Genomic DNA, 13,061 nt, shown 5'->3' on the forward strand with positions numbered 1-13,061 from the left:
AAACAAGGAACTATCTTGCTTTTAACTGTTTTCTGTTTTAACTGTGAACCTCTGAAAAGTACTCTGTGAAGTTCTGAAAACAAGCTAGCAATGTGCTGACTGAGATAATGAACATGTTTAAAGATAAGCTCAGATGTGAAGAGACATAACTCGTGCCCAATACTGCAATGTAATAAAGTTTGAAACAGAATCAGCTCCACCATTCATCATTGGTTTTCTAATCTCAATGAGTTCCTCCACAGACTCAAACCTAACCTAAACTTGAATTCTGTACTCTAATCGGTACTTTTGTTCGCCCTTGCTGAACGTCACCTTTTCCAGGGTTGGATCGAACTTCCAGAAAGGACGCTGTCCATTGTGTCTTTATCTCTGTATGTCTTTCTCAGGCTTGTGAAGTGTTGAACTAGGCTCGCCCTGAGTCTGCCCAGACGTCTTCCAGGCTTCAAAGCCCCTTCAGACTCCAACCGTCTGCTTTGTGAGCTATGATGAATGTATCAGAACCACTGTGATTCCAGTGTTGAGCCTTGGGAGATAGGGTCGAGTGTCATCTCGAATTTTTTTTTTAAGTTGAACTTTCTTTAACTTGAGTGCCATGTTTTTTGAACGACATGTCATGCATGAGACGCTGCAAAAGACGTGAGACGTCCATTTAGCGCATATTTAGCTACATAGAAAAATGGTGGAAAACAGCACAGTGGAGTGCAAAAATATGTGTTCAAGGTTGTTGACACTGAACATGTTTTTGCGGTTTTGACGTCTTTTCAAAAAATTTCATTCTTTCAACTCTGTGTCATGTGAGAGATGCAGCAAAAGAGGCAAGTGTAACAGTCAAACATGTCCATGTTAACATAGAATCGGAATATGAATGCAATGCGCTAAATGGTGAAGTGTTTTCTTTATAACAGTTTGCAATGGGAAAACATTTAACATTAAACTTTGCACATTGCGTTTATATTCTGGGTTCATCTGCTTGCCTGTACAATAAGCATCACCAATAAGATGTATACTGAATTTGGCCTTTAAATATCACTGTCTTACTACATTACTACTTAATGCAAACATCGTAAAAATAAATGGCGGTCAGTGGAGGAAAGCCTTGTTTTGCCCTCCATGTGGGCGTTCCTGTAATGGTGTGATGTTATGTGAAAACGAAATAGAAGGCAATTGGAATACATTGAGTAAGAGACAGAACTGCGATTTTTGGTAATTAGTAGACAATAAATGCATTTATTTACAATATTTATAAAATACATCAACATGTATATGTAGTATGTATATGTTATTATATCAATGTTGTTTTTAAATGATAAAATCTGCTAATATTTGAGGTTAATGTGGTCAACTATCGTATGCCTTAACATATGTTAGGCTAAAGTTACCTTGGTTAAAGACCTTGTTTGCTGTTGTTTAGAAAAAATTTTTTATGTTCTTAAACTTGCATGTTATTCAAGTGCAATCATGTCTTAATGTTCATTGTGGTGTCACACATTTCATGGCCGGTTTTGACGTCTTTTCAAAAAATTTCATTCTTTCAACTCTGTGTCATGTGAGAGATGCAGCAAAAGAGGCAAGTGTAACAGTCAAACATGTCCATGTTAACATAGAATCGGAATATGAATGCAATGCGCTAAATGGTGAAGTGTTTTCTTTATAACAGTTTGCAGTGGGAAAACATTTAACATTAAACTTTGCACATTGCGTTTATATTCTGGGTTCATCTGCTTGCCTGTACAATAAGCATCACCAATAAGATGTATACTGAATTTGGCCTTTAAATATCACTGTCTTACTACATTACTACTTAATGCAAACATCGTAAAAATAAATGGCGGTCAGTGGAGGAAAGCCTTGTTTTGCCCTCCATGTGGGCGTTCCTGTAATGGTGTGATGTTATGTGAAAACGAAATAGAAGGCAATTGGAATACATTGAGTAAGAGACAGAACTGCGATTTTTGGTAATTAGTAGACAATAAATGCATTTATTTACAATATTTATAAAATACATCAACATGTATATGTAGTATGTATATGTTATTATATCAATGTTGTTTTTAAATGATAAAATCTGCTAATATTTGAGGTTAATGTGGTCAACTATCGTATGCCTTAACATATGTTAGGCTAAAGTTACCTTGGTTAAAGACCTTGTTTGCTGTTGTTTAGAATTTTTTTTTATGTTCTTAAACTTGCATGTTATTCAAGTGCAATCATGTCTTAATGTTCATTGTGGTGTCACACATTTCATGGCAACTGAGGGCCTAAATAATCTTAATGACAATGCTTAGTGTGTTGTCTTAGAAAATTCATTCAAAATAAGTGAATTTTAAGATTAAATTAAGTGAAAATTAATATTGTTTAATGTTTTCGATTCTTGTGCACCCCTCAATTATTGATATATAAATATATTCATAGTATATTCAAATTTAAAACATTGTTTTTACACATTTAATCATATATGTTATGTATGTCGTCTTCTGCTATGCACTTATTTACAGCAATGGATTTATACATGTATAATCAACTCATAGTCACCACCAAGGTTTGCTGTGCTGCATGGGAATGCTCCAGTCAATCACAGAAAGTAGTATGAATGTATGGTTTCCCTACTGATGTGGAGAGGAGGAAAATATACTTGATCCCAAAGTCTCAAAAGTCAACTTGATGAGGAGCGAGCAGAGGTTGAGCAGTTGAGAGGGCGTAGAGGGGGTCAAGCAAGCGCTCCTCAGCGTCTTCGCGAGAGCACATTTTTTGCACGCGGATAATGTTCTGTGCAGAAATGCTCCCTCGTGAGGGCACGTAGTTGGTGAGACACAGACTGTGACCCTGAAACTATTAGCTTTGTTTGTCTCTTCGTGCTACAATAATCCAAATCTGTTATCTCCCGAAACCAATTAACCACACTAGCATTCTATGTTGACCCCAGCGTTTGCTCTGGATATGGGGTTCAGGAACATCTCTGATTCATTATCCTCAGATACCACCCTGCTTTTCACTAATATGTGCCAAGGGAGGTGCCAATGTGGCCGAGCCTGATAACATAGACGCCTGTGGGCACCCACTTTAACTCATGGCCAGGGTTCCGGTGCTGGAGGCACATTGTCATGGCACAGCTAGTGTGTCGAATGGGATTGAAGCAGCAGATATTGTGACATTCGTTACATCTGTATGCTTTGAAGAAGAGCCGCGGTAATGGAGGAACCCGGAGAGAGAAATACATAACGCTGGGCACGTGGCTTGAGTGTTTATATGCTAAATCTAGCCGTGCACGATGTTTTGCTTGAGTGTCATCCATATATGCATGACGATACAGGATATTGTCGCATATACTGTGTGTAAATGGATCAAAATGTGCTTGTCAGTGATAAAACTCACGCATACGTGATATTACGCCGTTCAGTTGTGTGTCTTGGTATATGAACATCCATGCACGTGTAAGTGATATCACCTCTGAGGCTTGGAACCAAGCTGCTCTTTCAGTCCCTCTTCCTTCCGTTGGTTTTGTGACTAGATGGACAGATTTCTCATTGTCACATAAAGCATAAACACAGACTGCCAAACAACACTTCATAAATCACAAACAGACTCAATATATGCAGAGACTCCATTACACAGCTTACAAAACCTTTGGAAAATGATGTAATACGATATGATTGGCTAGGAAAAAAATGTTGCCCAACACAGCCTGGGAGTATGTCTTTTTAAAGAGCTGTTTAAAGAACTTTACCCTCCAAAATTGTGGAAATATGATTTACTGCCGTTCTTAATTACTGTCAAGGAGGCAGCGTGCAGGATAAGATTTAGAAACCACAGTTAGCAAACGACCCACGGCTACGTTTGGGTATAGTGCTAAACAACTGCCTGGGAAAATGTGGTTTTCTCTGGCACAGAACAAGTGTTGAAATGTTTGTTGTTAGTGGCATTTTCCCCCCCTTATATCTATCATACATAATTCATCATTCATGCCCAGAATACAGGATTTGTAACCGTTTAAAAGATTAATAGCTTGTTTACTTGACAAATTGTGTCTGATTTCATGGGTGGAAGAGGGGAAAAGCTTAGAAATGTTATGGAGTTTGGAGCATAAAATGAACATATTTCTGTCCAAAGTGAAACAATTAATATTGTCTTTGAATTACTAACAAGTATCTTGAGTATTTTCTAATGTACTGCCTAAATGTGTTCTTTCTTCTTCACTGCTTTCTTGCTTTCTTCTTTTACTTCAATTCCTTGTTCCTTATTTTAATTGCTTAATTTCTTTTACGTTTTCTTACCTTCATATCAATTCTTTAGTTTTTCCTTACTTACATTTTTTCTTTATGTTCATCCAATCTTATTTACTTAACCATTTTCCCATCTTTCCTTCCATCTGTTGGTTCCTCCATTGTTCCTGTTTTCCTTTTCCTTCCATACCTTGATTCTTTTCCTTTTTTCTATAATTCATTTTTTTCTCATTTTTCCCTTCCATTTTCTCTTTACTAAGGAATTTCCTTCTTTACATTCTTCCTTCCATTCTTCCTAACTTCCTGCATTGCTTTCTTTAATATTTTTTTTAACTTTACTTAAATCTTTTCCTTTCTTACCTTTCTCTTTTTATTTCCTTCCTTATTTTCGTTCTTTCCTACCATGCTTCCTTCAGTACTTTTTTCCTTCCATCAAAACTTTAGTTTTTTTTTAATAAACTTACTTTATTACTACCATATTTCTTCCTTCTGTTCAGACCCTCCCTCTTTACGTCCATTTTTCCATTCTTCTTTCTGCCTGTCAGTTCCTCTGTCCAGTTTTTCTTTTCTTTCCTTATCGTCCTTCCTTTTTTAATTTCCTTTCTTGCATTTTCCTTCCTGTCTTTTTCTCTTCCCCATGCTTCTTTCATTTTTTTTTCTACTCTTGGTTCCTCCATCTGCCCTTTTCCCCTTTTCCTTCTTCAACTGAATTTTTTTCCTTATTTCTTTGTCTTCCTTAAATTTCTTTGATTTTCTTTAATTCCTCTCCTTGTCCTTCATTCCTGCCTTTTTTCTTCCTTCCAAAAATGTTCATACTGAAAAAAGAGAGAGGGGGACGAGAGAGGCAGATTACAGATGTCTTCCATTATTTGCCTGGCTGTTTTAAATCCAAATACAGACGTACTTCTCCCTTTCTAGAATAGAATAATTCATTTATTGTCATTGCTGTAGTACAACGAGATTATATTAGAGCAACTTAGAGTATATTAGAGCATTCTGTTGCTCTATATTAATTATTGCATGTTTAATAATCATGGACGCTTGCGTTTATCTCATAGATGTGTCTCACACTAATTGTTCATGACATTTTCTGTAACAGTTCTCATTTCTCTTGAGAGTAATTCCAGGAACTGTGTTCTGTGTATATGTGTTTGTGAGGGGATACTTGTCTGCGTCTATCTTTCTTTTTCCATCTCTTAAGGTGTTGGCAGGCTTGTCACGTTTAATATCTTCCAGCAGAAAAAAGTGTATTTAAGATCGCAGGGTGTGATCGAGATAAAGATCCTGTAGTGGATACAGTGTCAGAGAGCACAGGATTGGAGACCTGTGACTTGACTCTGTGTGCAGTTACATAACTGAACAGCTGATAGACTGAACAAAACATGGCATGCAGTCATGTCTCCTCAGAGGTCACAGTGGTTTAAGGGTGAGGAAGTGGACCAGTGATGTTTTCCTTGTTAGAGAAACAGAGAAAAATCTCATAAGTTAAATTTTTTTAGAGGAACAGTTTACCACAAAACAAAAACACTGCCTTAATTTGCCTAAAACCACTAGGCATCATACAAAAACACCAAATCCATGTAGATTTCTTTCTTTTGTGCAACAAAAAATTACATAAATCCTTATGAATGTATTTCACACACAATGACAGTTCATAATGGCCATTGCAGTTCAGCTCCAAAATAGTCAAATATTACACCAAACAAGCTCTACAAAAGTATAGCCTATACAACTTGTGCACTATTTTTCTGAATCTTCTAGACCTATACAATGTCTTTGTGTGAGAACTCGACTGATTTATAATATTCCCCTCCAGTGAACTGTTAACTTCAGAACTGCTGCGACCCAATCACGGAGTCAGTGAATTGATTTGATTTGTGAACGAACATTGAACCAGGTTCAGTTCTCAGTTCAGCTTGCAAAAGTTTTCTTGGGCATCAGAGATACAAGACTATAATGAAATTTATATTGCAGTATTTCTATACATTGAACATTATATTACAATGAATATTGACATGATAGTTATTATATTTCATTGTCAGATATCCCTTATAATACAGTAAAGAAGAAATTAAATGGCATATTACAGAAGGACCTGTTAAAATATTCATCTTATCTTTCAACCCAAGTTCGTCTGGGTTGAAAACATGACGTCAATGAGTTGTAACACTGATGTTTGATACATTAGGCCTGTGCCACGTACTGTGTGTGTGTCAGTCTATCAGTATAAATATTGACATATTTTCTCTTCTGACATTGGCAACATCTACTCCTCATTACTGGTAAGAGGATGACTTCTTCAGTAGTTGGTTTATATGCCAGTCTCACACTGATATTTGATACATTAGGCCTGTGCCACGTACTGTGTGTGTGTCAGTCTATCAGTATAAATAGACATATTTTCTCTTCTGACATTGGCAACATCTACTCCTCATTACTGGTAAGAGGATGACTTCTTCAGTAGTTGGTTTATATGCCAGTCTCCAGCAGAAACATTCCCCAAGAGTCAACAGCCCCCACTGTGCCAAGTGCCAAGAGAGTGAAGGGAATTCTGATGATGGAAAAGTCTCCAGTCATAACCGAGTGTGGATGAGCTGCCCGCATGTTCATATGAGACCCACATCACTGACACAACTCTAATTATTGCTGGTAATTACTGTTGGCAGTTCAGCTGACCAGTTTAAGTCTCTTAAAGGGCCAGGAAATGCAAAAGTTTCCAAAGTTTCCAAAGACATGAATAGTATAGGGAAAAAATGTGTTTAAAATGATGGTGGCTCACATGAGATAAAGACTCCAGTGATATTCTTATATTCATAAATGTATTATATGTATATAATAAAAATACAACAACTAATAATATTATTTTTTATATATTTATTTTAATAATAACCATAAATAATAACAACAATAGTAATACTTTTTATTATTTATTATAATGTAAATAGTAAAATAATAAAATGTCATTTTTGAAAAAAAGAAATTACATAATGAGGAACCCAAAATAAATATATAAAGAAAAAGAAAGAAAGAAAGAAAGAAAGAAAGGCCAATGGCAAACATTGCTTAAATATATATTTTGTCTTATAAATAATTTGGGTTAATTCTTAATGTGTGTTTTTTTTTCATATTAAATCATTTTCACTTTCATTTTTTTTTTTTTAAGTTATGCTCTTTCCAAAATATATAAATTAGAAATAAAAAATAACCTGATTAATTTGTGTCCATATTGTTTGTGCATGTCTTCAGTGCAGATCACGGACAACATGCTGATCAAACAAATGTTTGCTGTGACTGTACCTCAGGCTTCTGAAGTCTTTCACTTTTGAACTGTAATAAGTTCTTTCCCTTTTTCCCTAGTGCTTACATAGACATGCTCCAATCCCACAAAAACCTGGATTTCTTTATTTGGCTGTGTTCCCAGCTTGTGACTTTCAGACAGGGATAGACGGAGCGCGTGGGTATGTGTGTGTCGTGCACAGACTTTGCCTGACTCTCTGCCACCTGCTAGCTGCCTGTGAATGCCAAGGTGCCTCAGGGCATTCACCAGCACACCACTGATTCACATGTTTCCCATCCTGCCCCTGTGTCCTTTCGTTACCACTGACTAAGACCTGGGCAAGGGGTCTCTCTCCGTCTCCTCCTCGCTCGCTCTCATCTCATCTCCCTCACTCTCTCAGGAGGAGACCACCGCATGCTGATGTGACAGGAGCACAGCTAGTCATCGTCCATCTGTGGAGTGCCGTCTGCTGCCACCACGTCGTGACCTTTGACTGTCTCCAGGAGTTATAAGGCAAGGGCAGCAACTGAGGGTCAGTCCCTGCTCTGTCAGGGGCCCAGAGCGCCAAGGCGAACGTGTCAGCAGAAGGAGGGGTGGGTCACAGACACCATGTTGACGTTCTGACCTACAGAGATTTCTCAGGTCAGACGAGGGTTGTTAGAAACATGCAAAGTTTCAGTTAATCAGACCTCTTTCTCTTTCTCTATAGCTGTTTCCAATGGGGCGAGCGTGCTTTAGCGTCAGTTTGGTCTCGTCTTATTGGTATTCATATCTAACATTGACATGCCATTGACATGTCTTTTTGTATGTTGACAAAATGGGTGTATTGAAAGCATCTAAGACATACAATTATTTAATAGGCAAAGCATTTGAAACAAAAAAATATTTATGAATCCTTCATATTTATATTATAAATATATTTGTATAGTTCCTTTTTTTTCTTTTATCAAGATATTTTTGAGCCCATATCCCGAAATCTACCCTAAACCTAACAATGTCTCAACAATATAAAAAATTTAATAGTCAGATAAATGTGCAAAGACAATAATTTGGTTAAACACTGGGGGGACCAACAAAAGAATACAGAAAAATAAATAAATAAATAAGAACTGCAGTTTATGGTAAAGTAATGCAATTGATCTTTTTAAAATATATATATTTTTATTTTTTACATTTATTTTTTAAATGCATACATTTCTTGTTAATCATATGCCTAATATGCTGAAAACAGATCTGTTAATGTTTTTTTTGTGTGTGTGTGTGTCTCATATTCAATTACAAATTACATTTCCTGTTTCACATAAATAATATAGGCTATTTTTATTTCAAAATAATTAAAATTGAGAAAAAAGTTTGCATTACTGGATAGTACTGTTGGTAACATCATAAAACAAGTTGGTCATGGACACACAGAAGTTGGGACCATTCTCACTATTAACTAACTAATAACTACGATATTTGCCTCAATAAACTCATAATTTGCTGCTTATTAATAGTTAGTAAGGTAGCTGTTAAGTTTAGGGTAGGATTAAGGGATCTAAATACTAATAAATATGAACTATGCTAGTAACAAGCATTCTAATAAGCAACTTAATAGTGAGAATTGGTCCCTAAACTAAAGTGTTACCAACAAGCTGTTTAAAAAAAAAAGATATCAAACATTAAAAGTTTAGTTACTTACCTTGCACCGTTTCATTGTTAAAACTGAAGCATCACGATGGTTACTTCACTGGTTTCAATGTCTATGCAAATGTGCAAGACTATGTACAAAAAGAGCAATACGGACCGTGACAGGCGTGAGTGGGGTTAAAAAAACGTTATTACATTTTACTGAACACTTAATTAGACAAAATATTTTGTTTGGAATAACATGCACTTAATTCACAATAAAACCAGGATGTGTAATAAGAATGCAAATAGGGGCAATTTTCGTTTTATGGTGAATTTAAATTTTAAATGCCATCTTAGCCTGCAGATGTTAGCCTGTGTCTCACTGTTTGCCACACACTTTAGCCGGTAGATCCTAACTTGTTTACTCATCAGGCGCTATTGGCCTATCACACCCAGATTTCACACAGCGCTGCAAATGACATGTTACCCAGCAGGCTGCAGTATTCCAGTCTCGCCGGTCTCTCCGGAGCCTAGAGACAATCACAACAACATTACTACATTATGATGGGCTTAACATCTACACACAATAACCTCCTCTCAGTCAGGGACAAACCAAACACATTTCCAATAAAAATAATTGTCATGCAGATTGCCTATTACCGCTAGAGGTAATTATGAAATTTTGGAAATTATGGTTTTGCCATTGCACACAATTTTGGAGAATAAAGCCTAGGGAGGCTTGTGGTTATCTTTCACAGGTGGTTGTCTAAAATTATATCCTTCATAGAGAGTGGTAGGGACATTCAGAGTTTATTTAGACAGTCTATTTTGTAAAGTGTGTGTGTGCAGATTATCAGACCACAGTGGAAAGCAATCAAATCCGAGAGAATCCCCAGCAGGGATGAATCATATTGTTTTTGAAAAATAGAGCCACTATTAAAATAAATAAGTGTCAGATTAAGAGGTTAGAAGAGTGGTATCAATTAGGTCCCAAGATCCATTAGTGACATTTTAATTATATTAGGAACAATGCTATGATAATTACATTGTCAATAATTAATAGCCTTTTAATGTAACAAAAGCATTGGGAGCACAGTCATCAGCTAATAGGTTATTGCTGAGTTGATATCATCAGCAATTCCATATTGTAAGACTGTGCTAACAAACTGTGAGTAGTAATAGTGTCAAACGGCATTCTATGATGTGTCAGGACAGTCCAGCATGTCACTGCATACTAATCAGTTAATTAGCTAATTAGTCTTGAATAAAGAGTTCCATTGCATGTAATCCAAGTTAACAAAATACAATACATGAAACATCTGAACCAGGTTGAAAGATGAATCTGAGGTGAATATGCAAGATATATTAACACATTTAATATTATCTAATGCAAAACAGTTTTTCTCCTATTCTATTCTATTCTATTCTATTCTATTCTATTCAGGTTCTGAAGTCTGTACTATAGAGCTGCTGAAGTGAATTCTATTCTAACTGATACTGTTGATGGTAATTTCAAAAAGTCTTGCCAAGTGGTTCACGGTTAGGCTGTTACCCAGAGAGCAGTACATTTAACATGTTGTTGCAGCGGATATAGCACTAGAAAGAGATGATCTACATCCAGGGATTATATTGGCATGAATTTCATTTTTAACATAGAACTTAACACTGAGATCTACAGTTAAACATTGAAAAAACAGAGAGGAGCCAATATTCAGCAAGAGAAATGGGTCTAGCATTAAATGCCGTGTCCCACATTTAAAAATGTCATGTTCTGTACTTGTTAGAATTTGAAACCCATATTACAAATGTCACAAATCTTGTAAGCTTAAAGTTTTTATTTGTTCATTTATTTTTTAATCTTCAGCAGGACTATTGTAGAGCGTCTCGGTTACGTATGGTAACCCTCGTTCCCTGAAGGAGGGAACGGAGACGTTTCGCCGCGTCCGCTGCCGAGGGTGACGGAGGATCTCAACAGGGTCTACTGTCTGTCACTCTGGAGCAGTTTTAGCAAGCCGACACTAACCGGGGCCTCTCGGCGCCACAGGGAACTTGTATTCTTTTGCAGACCCTTTTTTTTCATCAAAAAAAGAGTTTGAATTGAAATGTTTTGCATTTAAAAAAAAAATGTATATATAAATTTATTTGTAACTGATTGCACAGATAAATATATTAATATTTTAAATAAATTATTAGCCTACATTTTTTTATTTATGTTTTATGTACTGTAAAAAATTTGATGAAATGGAGAGCGATCTCTTCTTTATTGTGATGTACATTCAAATATAATAGATTACTGAAATAAAAAAAATGTAGGAAGGAGACTTGGTTCTATGCATTGGATGTTATTTGGATTTTGAGATTTTTGGGGCATTGCACAATGAATACGAGCTTGTAGTTGATTGTGTAGAGGCAGGTTTAAGCAGACTGAATGAATGAAGAAGTTCTACAAACATCACCAGGGGGAAGTCTGTCTTTTTCAACAGAAGACTGAGTTATGACATTCTGATTAAACATTACAAGGGGAAAAAAAAAAGAAATATACATGGATGAATCATTCACAATAAGATATATGACATGCATTTGCAAAATAGGGTGAATCTTCATTTAATTTCACATCCAGTTAAGAAAATTCACCTGATTCTAAGTTGAAGTAAAACCTGTGCCATCAGAAGCACCAAACCCTGCCCCAAACAAACTAGTAAATTCATGTCATTAGTCGAGCCAATGTTTTGTTTGATGTTGCAGTTAGTGTCAGTAATTAGACACTTCTTCTTTACTCAGTAAATCAGTCAAACCATTATATAAAAAGAGTGAAGCTATATTCAAGGGAATATGGTATAATATTTATGAGAGCACTTTTAGCACCGGTAGTCCTAAAGGATGCAGCACTCACAGCTGTTTTTCACAGTCTTGTCACACACAGTTCTCTGTCTGCGTTTGCCAGAATGTCAGTCATAACATAGCATATAAACCCATACCTATTCACATGCTACGTGCCTGATCCACACGGGTTACCTGAGATTTCATGCATGTGCGCCAACAATACACATATGTTTGTGTTGGCATCAGTGCATGTGTGATGTAACATGCTGAATTTTAGACTTCACAAGAGCAGGATGTGTCATTAATATTAAATAAGGCTTTGAATAATGTCTCAACCTGTCAAAATGGGCCTTCCTTCCTCCATGATCTTTTATTCAGCTTCATCATGAGGAAGCATAGGGTTATAAAACACTTTCGCCAATAGATAGAGGAAGAGGAGGAAAATGAGTGCCAACCTGTCTATTGAAATGTAAAGTGAGCTTGGATTAATTTACTCAGCTCAACTCAATTCAGCACTGTCAACTCAAACTGCTCCCAACAACCTGGCACATAGTTTGACCTTAGCTTCTATTTTAGAGGATTTATTCCGCTAATACCCAGCACCCTTGAACATAAAACACATATTGACATATTGACATCTGGTGAATAACTTAAAAGTAGAAAGAGATTCCCTCTCTAGGAGAGTTGTTAAAATCCCAGATAAAGACAAATGAAAGAAAAAAATAACTGGACCGCAAAGATAACCACAACCTAAAAGGAAGTCTGATATGAGGCAGCATATGTAGACAATGTTTCATATTTATGCAAATAAAGTTTTTTAGTCCAATATTAATTCAAATTTAATTTGATGTTTACATGCAGGTTAAAGGCATTTTGACATTATTTTTTATTAACAACCAACCAATACTATAATATATATATATATATATACACACACACACACACACATGTCTGGTCAGCTATCCTTGGCTATCCTTGTGGGGACTCTCCAGCAACCAATACTATAATATATATATATACACACACACACACACACTCACACACACATGTCTGGTCAGCTATCCTTGTGGGGACTCTCCATAGGCGTAATGGTTTTTCTACTGTACAGACCGTATATTCTATTGCCCTAC

The 13,061-nt window shown here is 36.2% G+C and overlaps 1 long non-coding RNA gene across 2 annotated transcripts in view; it reads right to left on the reverse strand.

Annotated features, from left to right (window-relative positions):
* Nucleotides 1-5,638: 5,638 nt before the first annotated feature.
* LOC107729397 (uncharacterized) overlaps nucleotides 5,639-13,061 on the reverse strand; it is a 14,223-nt gene continuing 6,800 nt past the window's right edge. Inside the window, exons 2-3 of one of the 2 annotated variants that reach the window (XR_001638574.1) lie at nucleotides 9,596-9,638; nucleotides 5,639-5,673 (exon numbers count right to left, since the gene is read on the reverse strand). This is a non-coding gene — a long non-coding RNA (uncharacterized LOC107729397). Of the gene's footprint in view, nucleotides 5,674-7,512; nucleotides 8,123-9,595; nucleotides 9,639-13,061 lie in introns of those variants that run through there. The other variant, XR_001638573.1, reaches the window with a different exon arrangement.

This window comes from Sinocyclocheilus rhinocerous, unplaced genomic scaffold, assembly GCF_001515625.1.
Source record: "Sinocyclocheilus rhinocerous isolate Xijiao unplaced genomic scaffold, SAMN03320098_v1.1 scaffold578, whole genome shotgun sequence".
Lineage (NCBI taxonomy): Eukaryota > Metazoa > Chordata > Actinopteri > Cypriniformes > Cyprinidae > Sinocyclocheilus > Sinocyclocheilus rhinocerous.